The sequence below is a fragment of the Thermobia domestica genome, chromosome 1, assembly GCF_964235325.1.
Source record: "Thermobia domestica chromosome 1, izTheDome1.hap1.1, whole genome shotgun sequence".
NCBI lineage: Eukaryota > Metazoa > Arthropoda > Insecta > Zygentoma > Lepismatidae > Thermobia > Thermobia domestica.
This window is the reverse complement of record NC_137454.1, coordinates 251609308-251623579: the sequence shown is the minus strand read 5'-3', so window position 1 is coordinate 251623579 and position 14272 is coordinate 251609308. Positions and strand designations below refer to the sequence as shown.

At 36.1% G+C, this 14272-nt stretch overlaps 1 protein-coding gene across 1 annotated transcript in view; it reads right to left on the bottom strand.

The window, feature by feature from the left end:
* Positions 1-13852, bottom strand: part of LOC145667487 (uncharacterized) — a 91938-nt gene extending 78086 nt beyond the window's left edge. Inside the window, exon 1 of the mRNA XM_081734966.1 lies at positions 13696-13852. The gene's annotated coding sequence lies outside the window, so the exon portion shown is untranslated. The remainder of the gene's footprint in view (positions 1-13695) is intronic.
* Between the last annotated feature and the right edge of the window lie 420 nt (positions 13853-14272).

Below are 14272 nucleotides of genomic sequence, written 5' to 3'. Positions count from 1 at the left end.
GAGGATTCACTAACACAGACCAAACACGAATGTCTAAAACGTCTTCATTACAATAAAAACATTCATGCGACCATTCACATGTATCGTGCCAATAACATGCATAGCATATTAAATAATCATTTGGTTTCCATTTCGCAATGCAGTCTCTTACACAGTTCACATCCACATAGTTAACACCACATTCACAGTTCCAACTTAATTCTGATAAATCAGGTGAACATGGCGGCGTATCCACATTTGATACCACTTCGTCATTTGATTCCGCTTTAAAATGTGAGTTATCTTGCGAAAATTCATACACTTCATTATTTATTCCATCCTCACTATCACTTGTATAAACTTTTATATTTTCGTTTTCATATCTTTCTAATTCATGTTCATCAAATGTACAATCTGGAGAATCTGGATATTCATTCTCAGCGTCTAACTTATGTTTCACATCAATGTCTTCTACAAACTGACGGTTCTCCATCGCTAACAAAACTATACATGCCTATTTTTTAAAACCAATATTTAAATAAAAATTTCAAATGACGTCACGCGCTCGCGCCCGCGCACGCGGGTATTTTCCGTTCGCGCCCCCGCGCCTTCCCGCGCCGCGTCCGCATTTCCGCCGCCGCCGGGTTAAAAACTCTTTTTATAACAATCCGCTATTGTTCAGCACCTAAATTAATATTCTTTAACGCATACAGCTGCGAGGTTTCTCTTTACATACACCTGCAAGGTTTCTCTTTTATTATTTTTTACATACACCTGCAAAGAATTGTATAGTTCTATTATTTCTTTATACCCTTCTTCAATGATTTTCCCAAGATTTTTCTTTTATTATTCTTTATAACAAGCTTCCCATTGTTCAACAAGTTTCCAAGGTTTCTCTTTTATTATTCTCTTTTGTGTCACTACTATACATACAATAGTACAACAACCATTACCTGTCATCATATGTCATTTAAACAATAGTGTATTTCTATAGCACTATACTCTCTACCCATTGTCTCCGGGCACCCCGCTGATACTTCATTATTACGAATACAATGGTATTTGTCGGCAATCCAATGAACAAAGACCTCACACGTTGGATAGATCCAGCCCCTTGACTACTAATGAGGTAAAATAATCTTTATATCGTACAAGCAATGGATGATAACAGCTTAATAAATGATTGTACGTAAATCTTGTTTGAGTTTGAATATAGGATTGTATAAGGCTGTGCATTTTGCATTATTATTGAGGTGCTGCAACTAACTAACTGCAAACCATATGATAAATTCTTACAGTAATATATCACATATTGATTTACTCTGTATGGAAACGAAAATAGTTTAATATATGGTTAACCTCCTTTGTGCCAGGGGCGGATCCAGAGGGGGGCGATCGGGGCGATCGCCCCCCCCCCACAAGAGGAAACTTTCTTATTTTATATATAAATAAACCCATCCATAACAAGTTTGGAGCTCTTAAAAGTAGCAGTATTACCGCCGACCGCCCCCCCAGAAGTCCGTCCTGGATCCGCCCCTGCTTTGTGCCCATAATTTTAAAATTAACGCTTGTGTCACTTTTCAACACTTGACTTTGCAGTAGCTTTCCAACGAATTAGCAGGAAGCCCAAACTTAAAGGACACCCTGCAGGTAAATACATTTCTTTGGACAGTTTCACTGCTCCAAACTAAGATTTGAAAAGTGTAGTATTGTTAATTTTATTATTATTGGCACAAAGGAGATCAACCATATTTTAAGCTATTTTTGTTTTCATACAGAGTAAAACAATATTTGACAACATTACAGTAAGAATGTATCATGCACTTTGCAGTATGTTGCAGCACTTTAATAATGGTGCACTATACGTACACTCTAGATCCTGCATATGTCCGATCCATACATTACAAGAAGGCAATACGTATTCGATACAGGTAAAATCTGTATATTTCATATGGACAACCTATTAGCTATATACATCCAATCTATACATTACATATGGCCAACCTGTACGCGACATACGTATAATCTATATGCTGCATGCAGACAGTCTGTAAGCTACATATGTGCACTCTGTATGGTGCATACGGATATTCTGTATGCTGTATCTGGACAAGCTGTGTGCGACATAAGGAAAATCTGTGTAATACATACGTACAATACGTATACTGTATCTAGTCGTACGTATGGGGCACAAGTACAATATAGATGCTGTCTCGGGGTTGAACGCAAGAAACATACGTACAGAACGTATATTGCATACTTCTTGAAATCATGCTCCGTCCTGATAGTCAGTGTATGTCGTCATTATTAACCCACATGCTACATACGACCCTGACGTCACAAAGCTAGATATTACCTCCGTATATACTTGTTACTGCAGATAACGTCACACGAATGACGTCATTGCACTTGTGCAGACAGTACGTATAATACATACTTTTTCAGCTATACGTTTGCTGCAGGATGTTATATACGGTTGTACGTTAAGTCCAGAAACTACAGGAATTACGAATGTAACCTACGTTTTTAAGTATGCCACCTACATTTTTTTTTCTCAGTGCAGAGAAAAAGGTATTTAAATCCAATACTTCCTAATCTGAATTCGCAAATTATGAGAGCTCCTCCGTGGCTATATAGTCAGGGTACCCGTCTTCTGTGCGGGGCGCCCTGTTCGATTCTAGGCGGGAGCTCATGCAGTTCGGGTTCTACTTCTCATATACTGTAGGCTCGCTAAACTTATCGAACCTCATGCCTTTCGACTAGGAATTTAAGATTTAATTTAATATTTGGACATTAGTTTTTTTTTCACACAGGTAAAGGCGCATATGAAGATGAAGTCACGCCTTCAGAGTTACCCATGTTGTGATACTGAAATGAAATCTTTGAGTTTAACTTCCCACGATTATGCCATTTAGACTAAAGAATACAATAATTAAGGCAAGTGAATGATGATGAGAGAATTGGTGGAATGAAATTGGGGAGGAAACGAGAGTACCCTGAAAAAACCCACGGACATGATATTGCCCACACAAACTTATTTGCACGGGGATTGAACCAAGGACCCCACGCACCAGAGATAAGTGCTTTAGCACTGAGCCGCTGTGGCCCTCTATTGTGATATTTTTTTAAAAAAAGCATGACTGTCAATAGCATTTGACCAATTCTTGCCGAATTGAAAATTATCTATAAATCATATGTTGCTCCCACTATTGAATATTGTTCTCCTATCTGGAACATGGCCTGCCCTACTCATTTAAAAAATTAAATTCCGTAATTAATTTCTTTTTAGCCATTGTATCCTATCGAGTACCTCACCTCCGAACACTTCCAAAAAATAACGTTTTAAAATCCATCAATATCAAACCTCCCCTAGTGAGAAACAAAATTTCTGACCTAATATTTTTCCAAAAAATTATAAATGGCCACATATCATATGAACAGTTATTAAGTCAGATCAATTTTCGCGTACCCGCGAGAACAACACGGTCTAGTGATCTCTTTTACACTCGAGCTGTGAGAGTTAATATTATCCAAAGGTCTCTTCTAAACAAAATTAGATCAGTACCTATAATCAGTTACCAGAAACTATAGACGTTTTTTCAAGTGAGTATACTTTCAGATCATCTATAAATAAGCTATTTTTGTAACGTCGCTGTTGTCTTGTACCATCTTGACCTCAAATTGTTATTAAATTGTTATCAAATTGTTAAAATGTTTCAGAGTAAAATGGCATGGTGCTGTATCTGTAAGTTTAAATAGTAGTAATCCTGACCTTGAACAAGATACTATCCGATATTTCCCTGATAACACGGAGCAAATAATTGAGTTTGAATATCGAAATTCGATGACGATTCTTGCTATTTTGACAATGTGCTGCTTGTTATTTTAAATACTTTCTCAACTTTACAAGAATTTATAGCGAAATAGGTTCAGAAAGTAACTATTTTTTCACGCGATCTTGATATTACTCGTAAAAAAATTCAATAAACCACGATATATAATGTTTCTTTCTTCGTATATTGTTCCAAACCTCAGTTTGTGCAAATATTTAAATCTAATAATAATTCTATTTCACCATTAATGCTTATATACTAAGTCAAATAGCAAATCGTTGTACAACTTTTTTTTTTTGTGTGTGTGTGTGTGTGGTTGCTTCCCAGCCGTAAGAGTTCTGGTTCAATTCGAGGTACCGGCCATGTTGAATATTTTTCAACATTGTATTATATCTCATCTGATGGGCATATGTTACGAACACTTACCTGGAAAGTACAATAGATGTAAGCCCAAAAGAGATCATAACTAAGACCAGAATTGAAAATTACACCCATTTACAGGAAATACACTCATAAATTTATATTAACTTATTAAAGCATTTCTCAATCTCAGTGTTGGGAGTACTATCAAACCTTCCTAGATAAATGTCAACTTAAGGTATGTTGCCATAAAATATTATGTAACACTCAATACTTGTCATTTAAATAATTTATTTCACGAACAACTCAATCGTTTTACCACGTTTGTAAGTAGTATATGCATCATTTTTAGGAGAATTGACATAATTGACGCAATCTGCTACTTAATAGTGTATATTTTTCATAGACATTACATATTGAACATAGTAGAAACTCATCTTCAAGACTGCTTCGTGTGGATGTTTCCATATTGCAGGCTATTAATTAAACATTTATTTATGAAATATGAACTATCACCTAAGGCGTTTTTCAGAAATTCGAAAAAAATTCTCCCTCAAGAGTAAACTACACTTTGTGGAATTTTTTCAGGGAAAATTAGTTACGTCATATTGTCCAGTTATTAATAAACCATTTATTTATCAATTACGAACAAAATTAACTGACTCGTGTTTGAGAAAATATCTCGAAAAAACTCATAGGCAAGAGTAAACTAACCTTTTTGTATTTTTACCACAGAAATAACTTATGCCAAATAGTAAAAGTGGTAATTAAATATTGATGTACGAGAAGAATCGTTAGTCATTTTCGATAAAATCGCGTTTGTCTTTTTATTTTCATCTATCAGTGAACTTCCTTTATTTTGGGGGATAGGAAGAAAATTCGAAAACCTTCCCTTGGAAATCTGATAAAGGTATTAAGTTTACGAATTTAAAGAAAATTATCCGATGTTGAGTTCGCCCTTACTACTACTCAATTGATTTGTATGTATATGTGGAAACCCTCAAGTTCGGGTGGATTTTACCCTCATGTCACATACCCGACAGCAAGAACGAAGAAAAAAGTCATTAAGTTTAAAATATTTTTTTAATACAGTAAATTACTAAAGACTACATTTAAAGAAACCATGAAAATAAACAGTGATAAACTGGCAATAAACGAAATCCAGAGTAGAACTGAATTTAACCTGACCCCGCATGCTAACACCGAGCGACGGTAATTTTGTCACCGGAAAATTCGTCACGGTAATTTCGTCACCGGTAATTTTGTCACAAAAATATTACCATATAGGTAATTTCGTCACCGAAAATAATGTCACGATAATTTCATCACCAGTGTCTTTTAGAACATAATACAAGTACAATGAATGAACTCGAAAAAGTTTTTGAAATTGTTTTCTTTAATCTTCAACTGCCAAAACTATGCAGTATAATCAAAATATATTATTATTATTAAATAAAGAGTTACATATTTTAGATATTGTATTTGAGACAAGAGATGAAAGTTTTCAGTAGTTCTATCACAGAAATATTGTCATATAGGAAATTTTGTCACGGTTATTTCTTCACCTTTGTTGAATTAAATAGAGACAAAGCAAACGATCAAACAGCTTACGTTATTTTAATAAAACTTAGAAAACAATTTAGTTGGTGTTGAACTCTGCAAAATTGAAGTTTCTGTTACTCGAAGCAAGAACAAGCACCAGTAGAAGAAAATAATGTCTGCTTGAGCAAATGTTAAAAGCACAGGCAACATGGGGCACTAATTCACTATTTAGAAATATTAAATTTCGCGAATATCAAAATTTCAGAACAGAAAATAATAAACAAATATGGGAAGATACGCCAATCTGTTAATTTTCCCGCAGAATAGACGAAAATTTTCATCGTTCTAGTACCGTTCTCTGAGCCCAAACTCTTGGACCTTCCAAGTTAACAGAGTCATTTGAAAAGAGTGGCTTTTTTTAGGAGCTATTAAAAGAATTATATTATATTTCAACTCTGAGTAAACATTGGCAAATTGTTATTGGATATATGTGGAGACCAAATTTCTATAGTAAAAACGTATAAATTTCAAGGAAGAAAAACGTATAAATATTTCCGGATGTTTCCTTTAAATATAGTATTATGAAGCTATTAAAAAGTGAAACATGGATGGTGAACGCCAACTTTTTAATGGCGCCAAAAAAAAAAAGTATATGTTATTTGAGGTGAGACTTCCTTTACTAGGTATACGCCCTAATGTAGACCAAGACACAAAATTCATATGAAGAACTGTTTCGTGCGGTGGTGCATCAGTGCAGTGAATTTAGTGAATATCCGGACCTGTAACTATGGTAATGGATTTTGATATAGCGTAAATGCTGGCTGTAAATGCAACTTTTGGAGATTCAATTCGTTTATAGCGTTACTTTTTTCCACCTGACTCAGTCAACATGGAGGAAGGTCCAAGAGCTTGGAGTCTTAGAACGGTACAAAAGCAATGAAAATTTCCGTCTATTTTGCGAGAAAATAAACAGATTTGCATTTCATCCAATAGCAGATGTGCATCGATTAATACAAGTGACTTCGTAGGAAGAGCTGGAACTTCTGGACTATTTTGATAGCACTTACGTGTCAAACACGTATCGCCCTGTTAAAGCTCGGTCTGGGAATATTTGTTTGCGTAATGTGCCCCGTCTATATCCCCCAGACAATTGGAACGTTCACCAGGCTACCTTTAGCAGCAATTCTAGGATAATTAATATTTGTGAATTGTGGAACTAGAAGTTTCATCATCTAGTAGGAATGTCCCACGCAACTATTTGGAAGCTTATTCATGAAATTCAACAAGTTGAAGCAACGGTTTCAGGTGCTTCATCAAGATGCTGTGGGGCAACCACCCAAACAGCAAACTAGAAGAGTGTTTCAGATCTTTTAGAAACGGCTCTAGTCTTTGTGCTTAAGGTATAACACCGGAACTAAATGTTTAAAAAAAAATTGCTTGTTGTTTCCTATAGCAGAATGAACATGTAAACCATTTATTGCATTAATACAAGTTATATTTTGTTTGCTAATTTTCTGTTCTGAAATTTTAATATTGCCAAAACTTATATTTGTAAATAGTGATATATAAATCCATTACTGGCCCATTTTGCCTGTGCTTTTAACATTTGCTGAAACTGATATTATGTTATTTTACTGCTGTTTGTTCTTGCTTCGAGTATCCGAAACTTTGATTTTTCAGAGTCGAACACTAACTGAATTGTTTTCCAACTTGATTAAGATAAGGTCAGCTGTTTCGGTCGTTTACTTTGTCTCTACTTAGTTCAACAAAGATGAAAAAATGACCATGACAAAATTTCCTGCATGCTAATATTTTGGTGACAAAATTACAAGTGACGAAATTACTATGTCGAAATTTCCGGTGACGAAATAACCTACATGCTAATATTTTGGTGACAAAATTACCGGTGACGAAAATTCCGGTGATGAAATTACCCAAGTCCGCTAACACCCAACCTTTCAATAAATAAATATTTAAATGATTTTTAACAACTAGATAAAAACTAAATGGCAAGATAAACTTTGAAATAAAAAAAGATAGGTGCAAGCAGCGGGGAGGATCCCTTCAACTTACAAAAGCCGAGGTAACAAGTATCAAACTATTTCTAAAGAATGGGGCTGGACAGCGGCGCAGCGAGCGTTACAAGATTGGGGGGGGGGGAAGAAATGAAACTTGAAATTGCCAAGTCTTGATTTTAAAAAAATGCCACACTTACCAACCCTGTGGAAAACTTTACAGCAACCTTATTTTCATATTCGACCCATTTCATGCCCCATCTGAGATATGAATACAAATAACCCCCCGGTTTCGAGTCCAATTTCCCAGCTCAATTCAGGATCATTATCATCACCCATGATGCACAACTGTTAATTTGACAACTCATGGTTATCATAGTTTAGGTAATCCCCGCCAGCCAATCCTTACGAGAAGTGCGCAGAGCTTTTTTTTCTGTCCTCCAGTCTCCTCCCACTTCGATATCATGATTTCGCATTCTGATGAAAAGTATTAAATACCGTCAGGAAAAATACTAATATTTAACCTCCCTTTTAGGCGCCCCACCAGTCACGCGCCCGGGGCACGTGAATTGCTTTCTTCCCCATAGTTGCGGCCCTGTGAACTACGTAACATGCAATGGTTACGTAATACTTTGACTTATAAATACGTACTATAAAGAAAGGAAGAAATTCAATTTTTGTTTAACTTTCCGAAAGAAGCAACTACGGGATTAAAAATAAGATAGGAATGACAACTCATCTGTATGAAAATGAAGTGAAAGACACGCCGGTCTATGCTTTCACCCAGCAGACGAATTGTTGGCCCTCCAGAATGTGACTTTTGGAATCATGCACTTAGGTTTACAAAATGACTCGACTCATCCATTGTAGCTTCCCCCCATCGAACGCTTGAGAAACCTACTGTGGCCCCCCAGTGCCGTGCCATGGAAATAAGCGCCTGGGGCGAGAGTATACGACGGCGCCCACGTACAATATGAGTGAGATCGAAATAGCAACCGCGAAGCGCCATCATGGTTTGCGCGAAGCGTAAGAAAATTTTCAAAGTAAACCTTGCTTTTCCTTGATTTTGAGCACTTGTTATTACTTTTTCCTTCCATTTTATACATGTGCGCATATATTTTCCTCGGGGCGAGAGTACATGATGGCGCCCCCGTACATATGAGTGAGATCGACATACCAACCACGAAGCGCCACCATGGTTGACACGAAGCGTAAGAAAATTTTCAGAAATAAACCCTGATTTTCCTTGATTTTGAGCAATTTTTGTTACTTTTTCCCTTCCATTTTATATATCTGCACATATATTTTCCTAACATGAGTAACATTATAGGACCACCTCCTAAAGCAGAAAGAGGATTTAAATACATACTAGTAATATTCCTCTAATTTTTCATTTCTTTCTTTTTTCTTTCGTTCTCTTCTTTTTCTATCCCAATTTTGCGCCCCCTTACTTCGGCGGCCGGGGCTATCGCCCCGCTCTCCCCCTTATACAAGGCACTGGCTATACCATTCCCAAAACACACTTCTGTTCAGTTCTCCCTACTCGAAAAGCCCTGTGAATAGAAAGTCTTACTGCAAAACAGAACTGAAATAAAAAGTTTATACTAACCAGTCACTGCCTTGTTCTTGTTTTATTAATATCTTATTAGTTTCATTAATCTCCACAATATGCCTGTTGTCTTGTATACGCTCTTGTATCAAATGCTTTTGTTTCCAATATAACTGCCACCGAAAAGCCTCTTCTATCTGTCTTTGTTTTAATTTTGTACGCCACCTCTATTGTGCTTTTGTCAGTGGTACAATTTCTCGATTTTTTTATTGAAGATTCTTCAAAATGTTTAGCAATATCAAATGAACAAAAGTGAAGTGTGATCACATGCAACAAGTAAAGGAGCTTTAAACGAATATATCAATTTATTTCAAGATAGGAAACTACACAAAATTTATGCCAAATCTATAAAAGAACTGATAAGTTACAGTAACTGGGTATCTAAGAAAATGTTAAACCAAATAAGTCAATTGAACAAAACGGCATTCTTCAAGTTGCCAACTGGGTATTTTAATTTGCCAACTTGTCAAGAAATTGGTAACTTTGAGGGGGGAAACTCCCCCCTTACCCCCCTTAACGACGCCCCTGGGGCTGGAGGTAGTTGTATAAGTCTTGTTTTTCCTTTCTGGCCTATTTTGAGCTGTGGATAACATAATAAAAATTGGTATCCCGTGAGGGGATAATTTATTCTATTTGTTACTACTATATTCTTCGTTAATTTTGTAAGAAAGAAAAAAAAAACGAAAGCTGCAACCATTAATAAATCATATTTTCTTTAAATTGAATTTATCATTCAGTAGCCCACTTTTTAACCACCAAAGTCAACAGTCTAAAACATTGTATAACAAAAAAATCAATCAATTATTCAACTATCGGAACACTCCTTTACTCCCTTATTCTTTGTAAACTGCAGTTCCAAACAATAGGCTTATTTCGGAAGGTAAGAGGAAACCACACATCAAGCTCGTTCAGATTGTATTAAATCATCATTGTGTCTGTTTAGAAATTTAAATGTTTGCAATTTATATCGTAAAAAATTGAATATAACTTTTTCCCTGTCCTGTGTCCTCCTCCTTCGAAGTACGGTTTCTTCTATGCTTTCTTTTTACTTTCTTACTTAACAACACAATGTTTATAGCACCTGCACTTAAAACCATGGCCTCATATAGATCCATCTTGTTCAAGCAACTTGAGTAAACTGGTAAACGACCATGTGCTCAAACAACAGGCAAGAAGAAGAGCGAAAAATGACCGCTTCTTTTTCTTCTTCTTTTACGCGCCTATTTTTACGCTAGGTGTATGGGCCAACTTACGGACCGAAATTTACGACATCATTTTACGGACCGAAAATGCGCGCTGAAAATACGCTAGTGTATGTTGGCCTTAACTTTACATCCACAGATTACATCTACCCTTCCTGAATGAAAAATTTTCTTTGAAAAGTAATATATCTAGGCCTTGCTAACAAATTTCACTGCTGCGAGCAACATGAGTAAAAACTAATTAAAATTAGGTTACTTGTTGGTGCTCGGTACGTGGACTTTGTTCTGAACAGAAACATGTGCATGAGTTTTCTCGAAGTTCTCCCGTTCCCTTCCACTTTCTTCATTACACTATTTTGTTTACTATCATCACCGTCTCTCTTAGCCTCGGTGCATAATTGTAGGACGTTAAACTATTTGTCTATTAACCGTTAAATTTCAAAAGACAAACTTTAACTATTCAATTATTCCTTAACTTTCAGAGACATAGCGTGGTTCCCTACTTATTAGACATAACGTGGGACACGAACCACAGGAGCCACGGTGCCTAAGGTTCGTACGCTAACCACACAGCCACGACGGAATTTAGGCAAGATCTTTAGCATAAAGTGTGACTCCATCTCGGCTGTTGTACTTACAAACCCAAAACTAGTAGAATATTCAAAATCTGACTCAATAGTTGAAAGGAGTTTATGTCTACAGGATGAAATTCCCTTGTAAACTTTAAACTAATAGGTTTTTAAAAAAATCATATGATGAAAATATCGACAAGGGAAGTCTTCGACATACCCTACCATTAATAATATTCTTGCTACCTTAACATAAAATTATATTTTTTCAAATATCACTATGTCAGGTTATTACATATTCCAAAAATACAAGTTATACGATAATATACAATGTAACATTTATCATTAAGTGTTACAAACTAAGAACGCTACAGTATCGCAAACATCGAAGATTTGGAGGCTACTTCAACAATAATATAACTGAGAGGACGATGCAATATACAATGTTGGTCTAAATCAATATGTAAGCAGAATGCGTCTATGTGTTTCAAAGGAATTTTTACTACTGATTGAAATCAAGTTTTAATATAAGTAAGAAAATAAAAAATTAACTCAGTGCTCATACAAGCACGATTAAAAGCAATGGACACGAGTGAGGATCCTCCCAAAATACAATGATATGAAACAATTTTTCCTTAATGTTTAAACTTGAGGCAGTAGCATCTCTTTTCCCTCTCCGATGGTCTAGTGGCTAGCGCTTGTGCACATGGTCCCGACTTGAAATTCCAGTGGGAGAGCACAAAAATTTAATTTCACGATCATTCACCTTATTCAATTAATCATCCGTCTCTTTAGCCTAAAGAGCATAATCGTGAGACGTTACACCAGCACCCTTGAATAAACAGAATAACGCAATAAAAATTTAAGAATAATGCATCAAATATTCAGAATTATGCGTTAAAACAACTACAATTAAATACCGGTAATAAATAGGGAACCACGCTATGCCTCTGAAAGTTAAGGAATAATTGAATAGGTTAAAGTTTGTCTTTTAAAATTTAACGGTTAATAGACAAATAGTTTATCGTCCTACAATTATGCACCGAGGCTAAGAGAGACGGTGATGATAATAAACAAAATAGTGTGATGAAGAAAGTGGAAGGAAACGGGAGAACCTCGAGAAAACTCATGCACATGTTTCTGTTCAGAACGAAGTCCACGTACCGAGCACCAACAAGTAACCTAATTTTAATTAGTTTTTACTCATGTTGCTCACAGCAGTGAAATTTGTTAGCAAGGCCTAGATATATTACTTTTCAAAGAAAATTTTTCATTCAGGAAGGGTCGATGTAATCTGTGGATGTAAAGTTACGGCATCATATTTTCTTGACTTTGGTACGCAGCAGTTTTAGAACGAAGTTACAACGGAAAATAAACCCCAGTTCCCAGTGCAGTGCTGTGAGGGGACGAGCAAGGCAACGGCTCCGGGCGCCGAAGTAAAGGGGCGCAAAATTCGGGAGGAAGAGAGAAAAGAGAAGAAGGAAAGAAAGAGAGACAAGAAAAATTACTTGGAATATTTTAGATCAACAGCAGTATGTTTCAATCTAATATGTAATTTGACCAGGATCAGATTTATTGCTTAAAATCAGGGAAAATCAGGATTTATTTTTGAAAATTTTCTTACGCTTCGCGCCAACCATAGTGGTGCTTGGTGTCTGATCTGTTGACCTCACTCATGTGTACGGTGGCGCCGTCTCACACTCTCGGCCCGGGCACTGATATTCCACGGCACGGCACTGGCAGTTCCACTGATGATAGAAAACTCCGGTCTTCTGGTAGAATGATAGATACTACGTTTTAGTGACGGCCTTTCTAAATTCTGGAAAGAATAAAATACAAATGAGGGGTGAAGTTTCACAGAAGGCTTACCCTAAACGAACGGGCCAGATATAGCCTATCCTAACCGAACCTAATTGCCGTGAACCAAACCTAACCTACCCTTTTGTAAATTACGTATATACTTTATCGTTAATGTGTGAACCCCCTCCATGAAATATTGGGTTAAATTCCAAAGTTGGGCGTCCGTTTCCAGCGAAATTTTTAAAACTTAGAGGAAATATATGGATAATTTGATCGTTTGTGTGCTTGATAATATATAAAAGTCTCGAAAAATCTGTTTATTTGTTATATATAAGCGGTTATAAACATGGGACTATATGGCGAGCGGAGGGAACTACTTGGCGCAAGGTAACTGAACAGTTGCATTGTGGGAAAGAAACGAGCATTTATGTTACGAACATGGCGAATGTACAAGGGCAATGAACTAGCAATTTTAACATTTGTGAAGGAATACATTGATAACGAGCAAAATCTTTTAAAAGTTTGTGAAGAGCACGGATTAATGAACCTAATAACAAATTGCAGAAAGTGTGGAAAGGAGATAACAGTGAAAAAACTTGACGAAAGCGGACGCCCAACTTCGAAATATATGCCAAATATTGGCCGAAATGGCTTCAAAAACTACGTGTAGAAGAATTTTATTTTCCATGCATGTTTCTTTTGGTGGCCATAAACTCGACTCTTACGTATTAATTATTAAGGTATTCAAGTTCTACTGATAACAACGAATGAATGAAATTATCTTACTCTTTGCATCAAGATATTGTAAAACCACATTGCAGTGTCTTCAGCCCATTCATTTAACTTGATCGCCTTAAATCATGATGTACGAAACGTCGATACCATATATAAAAGGAGCACAATCTTTGACATTAGAATATGTCTCTCTTCTTCCTCCATTGATTCTGTCTTCTTCTTTCATAGTACTTTAGCAACAGAATATTGTCATTAAGTTTACAGTTACCTATCTTTCTTTCACACCTATATAGGTATTTTATTTAAAGTCGCGGATGTAAGTTCATGTCGACTGCAAAATTGTTTAAATTGTATCAAAGTAAATTGCATCAAAGTAGTTCTTACTATGACTATGAATATATCCTATTTGATAAAAATTTACTTTAACTCTTTGCTTTGGGCAAGGCAGTGTGTTAGTAAAATAATAATTAATTTCTATATTTGTTTATGTGTGTATTCGTGTCTACTGTTGTTCTCAGATGTTCGCTTTCTCGGGACCAAGGTGCGTTTGAGTATATCACCAGTTTAACCAGCTACAAGTCTATGTGGCCATCACAGAAGAATAGCTCGCAACCGGGGATGCACTCAC